We start from the raw sequence: 15,268 nt of genomic DNA, 5'->3' as shown, positions 1-15,268 counted from the left end.
CTTATTAGATGCAAAAAAATAATTTGACAAAATTTGATACATTTCCATGATAAAAACACTCAATTAGGAATGGAAGAGAACTTCCCCAACCTGATAAAGAGTATCTATGAAAAACTTATAACTAACGTCATATTCAGCGATAAAAAGACTGAAGACCAGGATGTCCGCTCTTGCCATTTACGTGTGCGCGCACGCATGCGTGTGTGGGTCTATATTTATATATAGAGAGAGAGACGGAGAGGGAGAGGGAGGGGGAGAGATAAAGGAGGGGGTTTGTGTTAGAAGGACATTAATATGATTGAATCAGGGCATTACCCTTATGCCCTCATTTAACCTTAATTCTCACACTCCAATCCCACATTGGGGATTAGAGCTTCAACATGGGAGTTTTGGGGGGATACAAGCGTTCAGTCCATAAGCCTGCCAAACAAATTATCACAACTTTGCAGCTTAAAACACACTCATTTATTACTCCACAGTTTTTTAGATAAGTACAGACAGTTCGACTGGATTCTCTGCTCAGGGTCTCATCAGGCTGAAGTCTAAGGTGTTGTCTGGGTGGGTGTCTCATGTGGAGGCTGTGGGGAGGAGTCTATTCAGATTCAGATCTGTGTGGCCATAAAGTGGAGGGCTTCACTTTCTTTCTGGCTGTTGCTTGAGAGCAACTCTCAGTCCCTGGAGGACACTCATAGTCCTTGGCATGTGGCCCCTTCCATATTTAAAGCCAGCAGTCACTCCTGGGCTTGAAGTCTTTCACTTCCTCATCTGTTACCAGCCAGAGAAAACTGCTTTTAAAGGTCTCATGTGATTAGATCAGGCCCACCCAGATAATCTCCCTTTTGCCATATACGATAACATCGCATCACCATAGGAGCGATATCTCCTCACATTCGGATTCCCTGCACCCTCAAAAGGAGGTGACTGTACAGAGGTGAAGGTGATTCTTAGAACTCTGCCTACCATGCTCTCACAGAAGAGATTGTGCGTTTGGATGAAGCTTCAGCCCGTGCCAATGAGGTTCCATCCTCTTGTGATCTTCCCTTCCTGCCTGCCAGTTGATGAGAACTTCCATCTGCGCCCATGAATTTGAGTTTGCCCATGAACTTCCCTTCCCGACAGCCTGTGGATCTCAGACTTGCTTAGCCAACCCCACATTTGTGAAAGTCAATTTCCTATTGTAAGTGTCTTAGTGGCTATATACTTCTCTGTTTGAATCCTGGCTGGTAGACTGCCTTTTAGGGGTATGACGATTAAAAGAGTTAATATATAGAAGTATATTAGAAAAGTCCCCAATTCATGGGGCTTCTAGGAAATTCCATGTTAAGTGTTACTTGATACTATTATTATTATAATTATTATTATCCCTCAAATATGTTAAGATTTATCCCTTTTGTTGTACATATATACATCTAGACTGTAGCTTCTATCTTCTTCTCCACACGTGTTTATCTGTTCCTTTAGTGAGGGATGTCCAGATTGCCTCTAAGGTCCCACTGCCACCCATGTCTGTGCACCTATCCCCTGGGCTTGCAGTTTTTGCTGGGCTTTCTGGGGTTTTCCTTGAGCAAGTATGCATTAGCCAGTAATGATTGGAGACTTTATCTCAGCCTTTCTAAGCTTCTCTTGCTTCTAATAGTGCCTCCTTCTAGGTTATCTGCCCATCCACCCAGACCACCACTTCCAGCAGGTAAAGCTGAGGGCTTTATCACCTGAGCTGGGGATGCCCCGAGGCAAGAATGCCACTGAATCACCAAACTGGCCCAACTCAGTGGAAGTTTTCAGGAGTAAACACTTCTCAAGTTTTTGTCTACCTTTGGTTATTTTCCGGTGACTTGAGATGATTGTTTTGATGAGGTTGTTCAGTTTTACACTTATTTTTGTGATGGGCGCTCACCTGATCTTTTCACACCGCCATTACTGGAACGTGAGTCTTGGGACATTTGCTCCTGGAACCCAATCTCTGTGCCATAAAGAAGCATAGGGACCATGCTTTGCTGCCAAATCGCCCCAGAGTTTGCGTCTTCCCAGTAGAGGTCCCAGACACTGTGGAGCAGAGACAAGAGACCTCGGTTGTACCCTTTCCAGACTCCTGCCTTGAGGATGTAATAAAATGGTCTTTGTTACTAAGTCTCGGGTGATTGGTCATGCAGCAATAAGTTGAGTAGCTTAGTATGGCGCTTCGTACATTTTTCATAAAACAATGGGCATCTGGAGATAGGACTGCAGGCTCCTTTTCTAACGTCATTTAATAAGGAAATCAGATTCCATTTTGTGTGTTTCTCTTACAGCATTGTCTTCAATACAGAACCTACTTGCCTGAATGCTTTGTAGAGTTATATTGCCACTCTGAATGTTTGATTTGTAATACAAATCCGACTTGTTCTCAATACTACTGAAAAATCCAAAGGAAGAGAACATGTTTTCAATTATTTGTGAAACATCTTCATTTTGCTGGAAAGAATTACTCCAAAATTCAAGTCTAATTTTTGCCCCAGAAGATCTGTTATAGGAAAGAATGTCCTGGGCTGGGAAACCAAAAACCCTGGACTGGAGTTTGATTGCATGACCCTGGACCAGTCACATCAATTCTATAAGTCTCAGTATTACACTAAAGTGCAAAGCTTTTTGACGGGGCAATTTTAAGAATCCTTCCAGTGCTAGCATTTAGGATTAGTTCTCAAAGGCCTGAGAACTTTTTAAATATTCCTGCCTTTTTGACAGAATTTGGCACCGTCTTCCAAAATTTAATATTAGCACAGTCTTTGGCTTAAGAGTTTCCCCTTTAGGTATCTAGCCAACAGAAATTCTTTCCTCTGTTTACCTAGATAGTTCACAGTATTCATGACAGGATTGTTTGTAATAAGAACATGTTAGAAACAACCTTAAATCAATAGGGAAACGACCCAATAAATTGGCGATACATCCAATTGTTCAATGCCATGGAACAATTAAAAGGTCAAAAGAGGTCTGTAGGTTCCAACACAGAAATCTTGTCAGTACATAACGTGAAGCAAAAGAATTTCGGGGCAACACATTTAAAAGGGTCTCGTTTTTGTAAACTTAAGCAAACTCAAACCGTTTATTTGTGTATATAATGAGGGATTGGAAGCAAATCTAACAAACGTCATGAGTTGTTTTTTGTCTTTGACCATTTTCCAGTGATCTAAAGTAGTTGTTTTTAGTAAAGTTGTCCAATTTTATATTTAATTCTGGGAAGAGGATGCCCCCAATTTCTTCATGCTTTGGCGGGGGGATAGTGAGATGGGTAAGGAGGGGGAGAAAAAGGGTGTTCACAATTTAGACAGTTCTGTATTGTTTAAATTTTTTACAGGATGGTATTCGTGTATTTCTTATGCAATTAAACACATGTATAAAAGTTTATCATCTGTTGTGAATTTCATTGTTCCTTTCTGAAACCAAAGTTTGGTTCAGAAAAAAGAATTTCTAAACATTCATGAAGTTCCTGTTTGCCTGGAAGGAACAACAAAGCAGGAGCAGCCGCCAGGGTCGAGAGCATGTTGCCAGCTGAGTAAAACAGCAGGGGGACCGGCTGGTGACCAGATTTGCCCACCCCAGTGCAGGTGCCACTGCTGTTAATAAGAATTACTATTAACTTTTTTTTTTTTTAAAGAAAGTTGGGAGATGGGGGACTAATAGATCGTCTGTCGGTAGTAAAAAAGGAAGTGAATATGACCCAGTTATTGAAATGAAACACAGAACACTCTTCCTTTGACTATTCCTTTTGTTGTTTGACTTCAAAATACAAGACCTCAACATTGCAGGATAGGAAGAGGGAGCGATCCCAGTGAAGCTCCTGTCTGGTGTTTAATTAAACTGTAATAATGTAGTAAAATAAATTAAACATCAGTGAAATTACAAGTAACATTGGGTGTGGACTGGGATGTTTTAAAATGATGGATTCATGAGAGTATTTTATCTAGACAAACTGAAAATGTCCCAACCTCACCATTTTTAATCCTTTCTTGAAAACACTCTAGTGCAAGCTATCTTTGTTGAAGGTATGTTGTCAAAGATTGAGAGAATTTAATTTGAGTTATGGAAGCCAAAGACTGTAAATGAAAGAAATTATAAAAACATACTTTAGAATTGGGTCTCAAATATTATATTCTAATATGGTACATTAATATATTTAATATGTCATACTAAAATTATATTAATCATTTAAACATATGAAATATCGTTTACATTTTGTTACTTTCCCTTTGTATTTTATTTCATAGTGGCCTCCTTAATTAATATAGCTGTAATCACGACATCGTGACTTATTTTTCTACCCACCTATTGTAAATACACCTTTGTGTTTGTACCGGTACTAGTATCCAGATACTTACCACTGGCACCCACTAGGGGTCATGCTGCTTACACGGGGAAGTACCGATTGTAGTACGGGTATTGTTACTGTGGCCGGAAGCAGAACCGATTCCTCAGAATCACTGTCATTCACATTTCTCTACAGAAGAAAAAGATAGCACTTTGTTTTTCCCCCTTCCATTGGTACTCAGGGCTTCTGTCCTCTGAAGAGGGGAACTTATTTAAGGAATCATGACAATATAGATGTGAGACAGATGTCAGTGGAGCCAGAAGCCTTCTGTTGTAGGGAGGCCCGGGGGAAAAACGGGGTCCTGTCTGAGAGCGAATATTAAATAGGCCAATAGAAGCAGAGGTGAGATGGAGCAGTGTTTAAGAGCGCCACCTTCTGGTTGCGTTGAAATCCTGGTTCTTCTCCTTGCTAACCTTGGTCTTCCTCTGGGTCCTCATTTGTAGGATGGGAATCATGCTACCTCCTTCAGGGGCAGGTATAAGAATTAAATGCTTGTCCGGTGTCAGGAACATAATCAGGATTCAGATAATGTGAGCTGTTGTTATTATCCAAAATAATTATCTTGTCTTTGTAATTTCAAAGTAGCCCAATTTTTTTTTTTTTTTAAGTAGCCAAATTTCTAAGAAAGATTTCTTATCATTTAGTTTCTTTTCGGTGTTCTTAAGATGAACAGATAGAGACATTTATCTTTATCCTTTTCTTTTGAAAAAAATTTCCCTTTGAAAGATAGTGTATTAATTAAATAAATATTTGAGCAAGAGACTTACTGTGCAAGGGACTGGGGAACAAAGGTGAAATACAGATGGCTTCTTTTCTTCTCTTAACAACAACAACACAACAACACAAATGGCTGCTCCAGTAAGGAAGAAAAGAAATATTTGCAAAAAGCTAGATTCAAGCCAATACGTCATCAAAATTCTAAGGTGTATAAATATGAGTAATGTGACATAGATTTGTTTGGTGGAAAGCATATGTCTTTAAGTTCAACAGCAAAGGTTTCATTCAAACAAGCTCTTTGAGGAAGGAGCCCTCGTGCACTATGGGTAGGAATGCAAACTGGTGCAGCCACTCTGGGAAACAGGATGGAGCTTCCTCAAAAATTAAAAATGGAACTACCATATAATACAACAATCCTACTTCTGGGGTTTATCTAAAGGAAATGAAATCACCATCTTAAAGACATATCTGTACCCCCATGTTTATTGCATCATTATTCACAATAGCCAAGATATGAAACACCTACATGTCTCTGGATGGATGAATGGATAAAGATGTGATATATACATCCCATGGAATATTATTCAGCCCTAAAGAAGAAAAAAATCCTGCCACTTGTGACAGCAGAGATGAACTTGGAGGACATTACTGTGAGTGAAATAAGCCAGACACAAAAAAGACAACTACTGTATAATCTCACTTCTATGTGAGAGCTAAAAAATCAAACTCATAGAACCAGAGAGTAGGATGATGGTTAACAGGGGCTGGAGGGTAGAGCAAATAGGGAGATGTTGGTCAAAGGGTGCAAACTTTCAGTTAGAAGATGACTGAGTTCCGGAGACCTGATGTACAGCCTGGTGGCTATAGTTAACACTAACGTAGCGAATACTTGAAATTTGCTAAGAAAGTACATCTCAAGGGTTCTCTCCACAAACACAAAAAATAATAAATATGTCAGGTGATAGATATGCTAATTAACCTGATTGTGGTAATCATGACACAATGTACATAAAAATCAAAATATGATATTGTATACCTTGAATACATACAACTTATATTTGTCAACCCATGCCTCAATAAAACTGGGGGGAAAAGAAATTCTGTCAGCCTCAGTTTCATCATCTGTTAAATGAGGATAATAATACCCACCTTGTGGGATCGTGTGGGGATTAAACGAAACAGTTCTAAAACAGCAAACGGAGCTGTAGTCTGTTTCCTTTCTTCATCTGAATGTCAAGGTGTGTTTTTCTCTTTCTTCAAAGACAAGGAAATGTTTTTGAGAGAGGTGTTGTTTCTCTTACTATGGGAGTTTAGAAAAAAATGCCTAATCGGGAAATTAGGAAATGCTTCACCAACTAGGTGTATTTGAATTGTGCCTTAAAGTTGTGTAGGATTTTAATGGGAAAAGCTAGAAGAAAGACTATTATAGGTGTGCTTATGACATTTAAAGACTTGGAAGCATCTCGGTTTCCCATAGAGCCCAGAATAGTGAAGTTTGGCTGGAATTATGATACGTATAGGGCAAGGGTTGGATGGAGTTGAACTGAAACCTAGGGACATATCATGGAAGGCCTTAAGTGTCAGGCTAAGGAGTTTGACCTCTTGGTGAAGAAACGAAAACAGATGGACATCAACTGTAGAGAACAGAGATTTGGGATTTTGAAAGAAAATCTTTGCAGGTGGGATTAAGATGGGAATAAAATTACTCTTGTGCATGCGTGTATAGTATATAATATATTCAAATTTCATATATATTTACGTATTTTTCCCCTTTAGTTGCACAGAACATCTTTTACCTGAACCCTTGACCCTACAGGATTCCTGGAAACTAAACTCTATTACCTATATGTAGTTCATATGCCAACATGTCGCCTTCTTAGGGTAAAAGTGATAGGTTCTAGGGAGTCAGAAGCCATCAGGGGCCACACCAATGAAAACAGCAAGCCGTTCAGTTTCCACACATGTGTTCAAACTGGAAACAAATCAACTTCTGTCCTGGGCCAGGTGTAACCAGGGTCACAGAAGTTCTTACTGTGGTACAATGTTCCTTACACTACCACATCGTAAATGACTCTTCCTATCAGATGAGATCAAGTTAAAATGACATTTCAGGGGCACCTGGGTGGCTCAGTCGGTTAAGCGTCTGACTTCAACTCAGGTCATGATCTCACGGTTTGTGAGTTTGAGCCCCACATCTTGCTCTCTGCTGTCAGTGCGGATCCTGCTTAGGATCTGTCTCCCTCTTTCTCTGCCCTTCCCCTGCTTATTCTCTCTCTTTCTCTCTCTCTCTCTCTCTAAATAAATAAATAAACTTAAAAAAAATGACATTTCAAGTGAGAGAAAAAATGCAAGCATGGCCCTTCAGTCACTCTGATGTGAAAGTGTTGTTTACCAAAAGAAAGAAAGAGACTTCCTAGTCATGTGGTTTGGGGATGAATTTCAAAATCCCATTTGCACTTATTCTGCACTGCACTCTATTTATTCTGGAGACAAAGGAGAATGAAATTCTTGGAAGAAACTTTTTAAAATCCCACTATGGGTAGCTGGTAGATCACAGCGCTAGAAATACCAACAAAAGTAATATGTTGATTCATAATGATTTATTCTCTGTAGTTTTGGGGGCCTCTTCTGTCATCTCAAACCTCAAGAAGGGAACAGAAGAAGTTAGTTATAAGACGAGGAATTCCCATACTCATTACTTCTGCCCACTGATTTCAGCTGTATTTATGGGGACAGCTTTGCTAGGTAAAACTGTGCAATCAAAGTGGGAAACAGCTTTGGTGGCAATTAAAATAGGAGACCAGGTAAAAATGAAGACTTTTTTTTTTTTTAAACACCAGATATTGAATGCCTACTTTCAAATTATTAGGGTTTTTTTTTTTTTTGAAAAAAGGTATGCACTTGTGTGTGTCTATGTGTGTGCTTTCTTCAAGGTAAATGAGTATCACCACAGACGGGTATGTTATTACTTTATAACCCCCAGTGAATATTACTCAGACAGGCTATATTCCATTGCTGTATGCGTGAACACAGTATTGCGGTTGGGGTGGTATACAAGCATGTGAAGCTGATGGGCTTGAAAGGCTCCTTAATGTGTGCAGTTCTTACTGGACATCGGGTGGCATTTGGAACGGAGGGTATTGCGAAGCAGGAATAGCAACAATGTCAACGATATGTAAGTATTGGGAGAGTTTATAAAATCCCTTCACGTGCATTACCTTAACAGCTGTACCCTTCAGTGGAGCACACTGAAGCAGGAAAGAAAAAAAAAAGATGTTAAGGCACCTTGCAAGGATACCCACTAACCTGATGGCTCACTTGGGATTTTAACAATAGCTGAAGGTGTTCTCTTACTTTGAAAAAGAACAAAAGGATTTGTTGAGATCGGCAGAACCTATTCTCTGGAGTGTGCAATTTACAGTTTACCAACTAGTTCATTTAAAATTAAGTACCTGTACCACAGATGAAAACGATGATAAAGTGCCAGTGAGATCAACTCCAGCCTCTCTTCGCTAGGGAACCGGCAAAACTCTCCGTGGAATAGAGCTCTGGCCACATTCCCTCCTCTGCATCATTGGCTGATCCTTTGTGCCTCCCATTTCCTGCATCCCAATCCATTCATCTGCTTAGATGAGGGGAGATGTCAAGAGGAGATAACAGAGATCTCAGGTTTTCTGATGCCAACCACTCAAAGTTCAGAACAAGTGGAGAGTTTTCATAATTATGGAATAATGAGTCTAGTGATTGTACTTCCCAATTGGCTGGAGCCTTGCTTCATGCAACACCTTAGTAAATTCACAGGATCTCTTAACTGGAAATCTGGCGATCAGAATTTCACGCCGCCTTCTCCTATCCCCAGCACTGACACTATTTTCTACCTGGCCATCATGGTACTCCACATCACCACAAGCTATGATGATGTATTCTGCAGGAATATTAACAAGGTGGTCCAAAGTCGTGGCATTCTGCAACATCATTTTTACTACCTTAACCTTGAGAGTTTCAATAATCCTATTTTGCTTCTCTGCAAGAAAATGGCCTGTATGTGCCGGGCCCCTGGACCACAGTAGGAAGTAACTTAAGTATTGCTGCAGTCTCTCAACTGAAAGGTCCTGTGTCTGTTGCTGTTTACAGTGAATTTTGTTTGAATCGAGGAAGGCTTGGCCCAGGCTGACACTTACGATAAAAGTATTAAGAGTTGTCTTGAGCCTTATGAATTTAGGAAACTTTCTTTAATAATTTGATTTTTAGCAAGGGAGAGTTTTAGATAATCTAGTCTTGGGTGTTGTTTTTTTTTTTTTTAAAGTGAAAGTGCAGAAACAAATCTTATTTGTTTTTGAGAGTTAAATGCATTATTGAGAACAGAGATGCCTCTGAAAGCCAGTGGGTTTACTTCCCTTCTCGGGCAATAGACTAATCCCTCAACTCCACTAACTATTTGCTATAGAAAAACTAATTTCACTTCTGCCAATAAAGTTCTTGGACAAGTTTGATTTTTCTCTTGATGAAAATTAATATTCTCTCTGTTTGCCCCTGCTCTTCTCTTTGCTAAGATACAGTAGAGGCTTAGATTCTCTCACCCAGCTCATGATCAGGCCATATTTGTCCACAAAGAAGCTGGAAACTCCAGGTGGGCTGACCTTTCCATGGTATTATGCCACGGATGGGTTTAAACTATGTATTTTGAATGCCTTATATTCAGTAGGTGAGATGTTTTGAAGATGGATTTTTATAGACACGCAAAGATGCGTTGAACAACAAAATACCAACCTTTGCCTCATTTTTTCTCCCTAGTCTTTGCACTAGAACTTTTTTTGTCCTTGGCATAGGGAAAAAACATTTTAATAGAATACTAAAAAAAAAGAGGAGGGGGGACCCCTCATGAGACTGAGGTTTACATTATACTCACATTTTTGTTTTCTATTTTATAAGAAAAGAAATTGATGTTGCCTGTACTTAGTGGTGTCTGGGGCTCCAAAAATTTCAGGGGATAGTTACTCCATTTCATTTATGGGCTGAGGTTTTTGCTTTTGTTTTTGAAAGTCACTGCAATTGAAGAAGATTTAAATTCATGCACAAGCAAAAACCAATTGTGTTGAACAATTACCAGTAAATAGATTTTACTTGACTCACAATAGGCTACCAGTTGTTTACCAACGGCTTACCCATGAGGATATTTGGGGGTTGGTGGCAGAGTAATACTGGGCCGCATTTTCAGATAAGATGTGCTTGCTTTCTTTCTTCTTGTTTTAAATGTTTATTTTTGAGAGAGCACAGGAGCTGGGGAGGGCAGAGAGAGAGGAAGACAGAGGCTCTGCACTGACAGCAGTGAGCCCGATGCGGGGCTCGAACTCATGAGCATAAGATCATGACCTGAGCCAGTTAGATGTTTAGCTGACTGAACCAACCAGGCGCCCCGATAGGATGTGCTTTCTAGGGAGGCAGTACCTCACAGGAGAGCAATTAGGTGAGAGCAGACCTGAGTTTGGTCCTAACTCAGGCACCTGCTGGCTGTATGATCTTGACATATTTTTTATTGCCTCTCGCTTGCTCTCCTCTTTCTCTGCGTTAATTTTCTTCTTAGCACTTATCACCATCTGCTCTACTGTACATTCGTTTTTAAAATACGTGTTGTCTGTTTCCCCTACGTACCCTGAATTAGCTCCATGAGAGCAGGGACTTTGCCTGTTTCGATTTTTGCAGTATTCCCAGGGACTATGAGAGTGCCAAGCACACGTAGCACATGTTGAATGAACATCTGTTGAATGAAAGACTGTCAACTGGCAATAATAATCCTGCTTTGCTGGGGTGGTGGGGTTAGACACAGGGTTTGTACAGCAACTAGCCAAGTGGCCAGTACACAGACGTATTTGTGAAATATTTATTCCCTTTACCATTTCTCCCAAGTCTCACCCCCTCTGGATCCCCTTGTTTTGAAAATCCCTAACTTTTAGATATCCAGCATTCAGGTGGCCCTTTCAAATCCTTTTCTCAGGGGAGTATTTGATAAGAAATCTGACACCTAGGGTGAATTTAAACCAAGAGATTACCCCTTCCAGGGATATATACTTTTTAAGCCTTATTTCTAACTGTGGAATAAAGTGAACTGATCCTCGTGAAAAGAATCTCGGGTATTAGCTAAATAGGTAGAAGAGGGCAGGAGACGGATGGAAATACCAGGTGTCCCTGAAACCATACGATCTTGGTGGTCTCCTCCTCTGCCTGTGAACAAGGATGGCCCAGAGGGAGTCTCAAAATTGTTGACTGGTCTCAGCGTCTACGATAAGATCAGGTGAGCATGCCTGGTGCTGTGATGGGTTCTGTACCGTGGGAAAAGCTCTTGCGTGTGAATTGGGAGACTTGAGTTCTCATCTTAAGTCTTCCATGAATGAGCCTGGAAACATACACACATATTTCATTTGGCAAAATGTATGTCTGCAAGTGAAAAAGCAGTGATAATCTTCAAGACCTTCGGCTAAGGCAGGACAGCACGACTGTGTGCTTGATCTGTTTCCACTGGGTTGTTCGGTTTAGTCATGACTTGACCCAAATCTAGATGGTATCTAGCTGCAGGTAAACTGATGATTTTTAATGAGTTTTCAGTGTGATGATGATTAGTAAGACCTGTTTATTTGAGAAAATTTGGAAAATAAAGAGAAGTATAGAGAAAATAATAAATAGTACTTATAATCCCACCATCAAGATATAACCATTATGAGCATTTCAGTGCCTTTCATTCCACACTTTCCCCCTCTACCTCTATCTCTAATCTATGCCCCTATCTATACCTATGTTTTTGTAGATCATAAACATCAATGTGTTTTTGTCCCCACTTAACATATTATGAACATTTTCTTGTATAATAATTGTTCTTCAGAATCATGATTTTCTTGAAGGGCATAACTTATGTTTACACCATTATTTATTTAATCATTGCAATTGCTGTATAGTTTTTAAAGTTTGTTTCTGATTTTTACTGTGACAAGTAATGTTAATATGGAATCCTGGATTTTCCACCAAATCAAGACTTCCTTAGCAAATGATATCATCATTTATTCAGCTGCTCACATCAGACATCCTTTCCCTGATTTAAACTCCACTTCCTACCCATCACTAGTCACTAGTTCCTGCTCCAAAATACATCATCAGCCTGTCTCTCCTCCCTGTCTCCATGGATCCAACCCTGGCTTGCACCTGCTCTACTGCAGCAATTGCTGAATGGCTCTCTCGACTGCTCCACATGTCCCTTCCCGTCCATTTTCCATGTGGGCTTTGAAACACATAAACTAGGTCATGCTAGTTCCCTGCTTTGGAACCTTCAGTGGCTTCTTACTGCACTTGCATACAATTCAAAGTCCTCCAAGCCCTGTAAGCCCTACATGACCTGACTTCTGGCCCCCTTTCCAAGTCAACCTGACTTGACTGCATGACATTCTATTTCTCTTTCCTGTTTCCTAACCATATTGGCCTTTCATCATTTCCTAGGCATGCCATGTACTGCTCTTCATTCTTCAAGGGTGTTGCATCTGCTGCTCCCTTCCCTTGAAGGCCCTCAACCTTGCTCTTTCCTTGACTGGCTCCTTCTTATATGTCACGTTTGGACTCCGCTGTCATTTCCTGAGGTGGAACTCTTCTAACTCACGTTGTCTCCAGCACTACATTTTATCACAACACAATGCTGCTTTCCTTCATAGACCTTTTTGCAATTGATAATTACTTATTTATTTTTCATCATCCTAATCTCCAAGAATTAATAAACTATACATGGACAGGGACCATGTCTGTTTTATGCACTTTTATGGCCCCAAGGCATAGCCTGATGCTGGGGGACTGATAGGCTCTCAAATCCTTACAAATGCAAAACTCATTTAATAATCTCCCAGACTCGAAGTTGAAATATATTTTTTGCCAAAATATTAGAACAGGTAATGACAGATACTCCCAGTATTGGTAAGGGTGTGGAGAAATGCACATTTTAATAATTGTTATGAGGTGTAAATTGCTACAACATTTCTGGAAGGTAATTTTGTAACATGTACCAACATTTAAAAAATTCACAATTGCCTGCATAAGGATATTTACTAGAATTATTTTTGGTAATGAGGAAATAGAAATGATTGACAGCTCCAAAAGAAGAATAAATCCACGATGGTAAATCCACGATGGTGTATCTGTGTAAGAGAACCCTGTACTGTGCTTCAAATTGGTGGTGTAAATCTGTCCTCACCGACTTTGCAGGACCTCCCACCATATTGTTAAGGGGGAGAAGTAGGGGACTAAACAGGAGCTTAATTCCATTTGGGCACCGGGTGAATATGCATTATAGATAGACACAGAACGTCTTCATGATGGTTATCACTGGAATACTAACAGTGGGCATAGGTGGCTGGTGAACTTCCTGGCAGTTCTGATTTTTTTCTTTAAACTTTCCTTCCTCTTTGTTTGTTTAAACTACGAGAATTTATGCTAAGATATGAATAGAATAAGGAAAAGATAAAGCTATTTTTTGTTTGGTGGGGGAAGGGAAAGAAAAAGAAAAGCATCTTCACCGTGAGTCTCCATTTCCAGTCCCGAACTATGTACTGAGGATACAGAGGCAAGAAGGCCATTGCTCTGGCCTCCTGTGAGCTCGGTCTGGAGGAGATGGCAGAGAAATAAGAATCATGGGCCAGGGCAGGGGAACGATGGAGACAGAGGGGTCTGTGCAGCACCCAGAGGGCACTGCCCCCTAGCCCGCTGGCGCCCCCACGATTGCACTGTGGGACTTTGGGCTCACGGCTTCTCCCTTTAGGTTGCAATTTTCTTAGTTGAGAAATATGAGTAGACCTCTGGATGATCTCTAAACATCTTTAGGCTTTAAAATTCTTCCACCGTCTGAAGGTTTAAATTTGAAGAGCAGCTACACATTTCCAAAGCCTGTGTTCTACCTCTGCCAGCAGACTCCCGGACCACACTTAATCCATTGTTCTGTTCACTTGAAATTAGAACCACAGCCACTGCCTCTCACCAGCCCTCCTCCCGTGGTGGGGGAGGGAGAGCCGATTAAAATAAGATCTATCTGACAGAAATGAAAAATCCTGGGAAGAACCAACCACATGACATCCTTTGCTGCCTAGGAGCTCATTTGAAGCCGTTATAGGGTAGCTTAGGTGTGTGAGTTCAATGCTTGAGACCAGACTGGGGAGGTGAAGTTTTTACTAACAAGGTTTTATGAAATCTATGAGATAGTTGCAAGGCTCAGGATGTTTCGAACCTAATGGGACATCAGTGCAATTGAACTCCCAAACAGCTGCCATTCATTTTGGGGTAGAACTTGCGAATTAATCCCTTGATGTCTTTTTCTTCACTCAGTTTCCTTTTGGACTGTAGGAAGTGTGCCTCAGCTAAAGGTTAAACTTTTATAACTATTCAGGAGGCAAGTCCTTTCAACGCTCTGCATAGAAAATATTCTTTTAATTCAGATTTGGTGAGAGTTGCCAGGGTAGCAAATTAAAGATTTATTGTCTGGGAATTTTTGGATCACAACCTAGCATAGGTCGGGTTGTTTTATTCTATAATGTTTGGAGGTTTTCCAGCCTCTGGGCTTTCTACTAGGGCCAGGTATTGGAAGTGTAGCCAATGTATTGATTGATTAATCAAAGCAGTGCCTGCCGTGAATTTCGTTTCTGTGGCAGACATCCCTAAAAAGATGTAGGTGGAGCTGTTTAATGATTTTTCTTGCCAGATCGTTGCTTGTTGGTAAAAAATTTGTATCAGGATAACCATACCAAGGCACCTTCGAGTTAGGCAGATGAAGCCTTGGAATAGCAATACAGTTTTTCAAGAGGATGAAACTCATCAAGCAACGGCACATCCAGATCACAAACAAAAAACGCAGCGCTGGGTGACTGTGCCGTGAAGCTACTGAACTCGGATCAAATGCAATAAAGTGAAAAGGTATTTTAAACTTCAGAAACTTCGGGAGAAATGGAATGTTACTGATCTGAACTCCCACAAGGCACCCAAATGGATGCACTTTTACTCTGTTTTGAAATTAATTCCAAGTCCAGGGAACAGAATACATAATGTCTGTAATAATTTCAGAGTGAATCCCAGGGAAATTAAACATTAAATCTGGCTGAGATTTCACATTATAGGAATTATCGAATGTGTGCCATTAGCAAACATCATTCAGCAACTTACTGTATCTGAAGCTGCGAGGTTTAAACA

General features: G+C 40.4%; 1 long non-coding RNA gene across 1 annotated transcript in view; it reads left to right on the top strand.

Moving 5' to 3' along the window:
- Nucleotides 1-406: 406 nt before the first annotated feature.
- Nucleotides 407-15,268, top strand: part of LOC128312458 (uncharacterized) — a 92,416-nt gene continuing 77,554 nt past the window's right edge. The window contains exon 1 of the long non-coding RNA XR_008291814.1: nt 407-1,177. This is a non-coding gene — a long non-coding RNA (uncharacterized LOC128312458). The remainder of the gene's footprint in view (nt 1,178-15,268) is intronic.

This window comes from Acinonyx jubatus, chromosome D3 (genome assembly GCF_027475565.1).
Source record: "Acinonyx jubatus isolate Ajub_Pintada_27869175 chromosome D3, VMU_Ajub_asm_v1.0, whole genome shotgun sequence".
Classification (NCBI taxonomy): domain Eukaryota; kingdom Metazoa; phylum Chordata; class Mammalia; order Carnivora; family Felidae; genus Acinonyx; species Acinonyx jubatus.
Note: the sequence above shows the minus strand (reverse complement) of the source record. Positions and strands in the feature narration are given on the sequence as shown.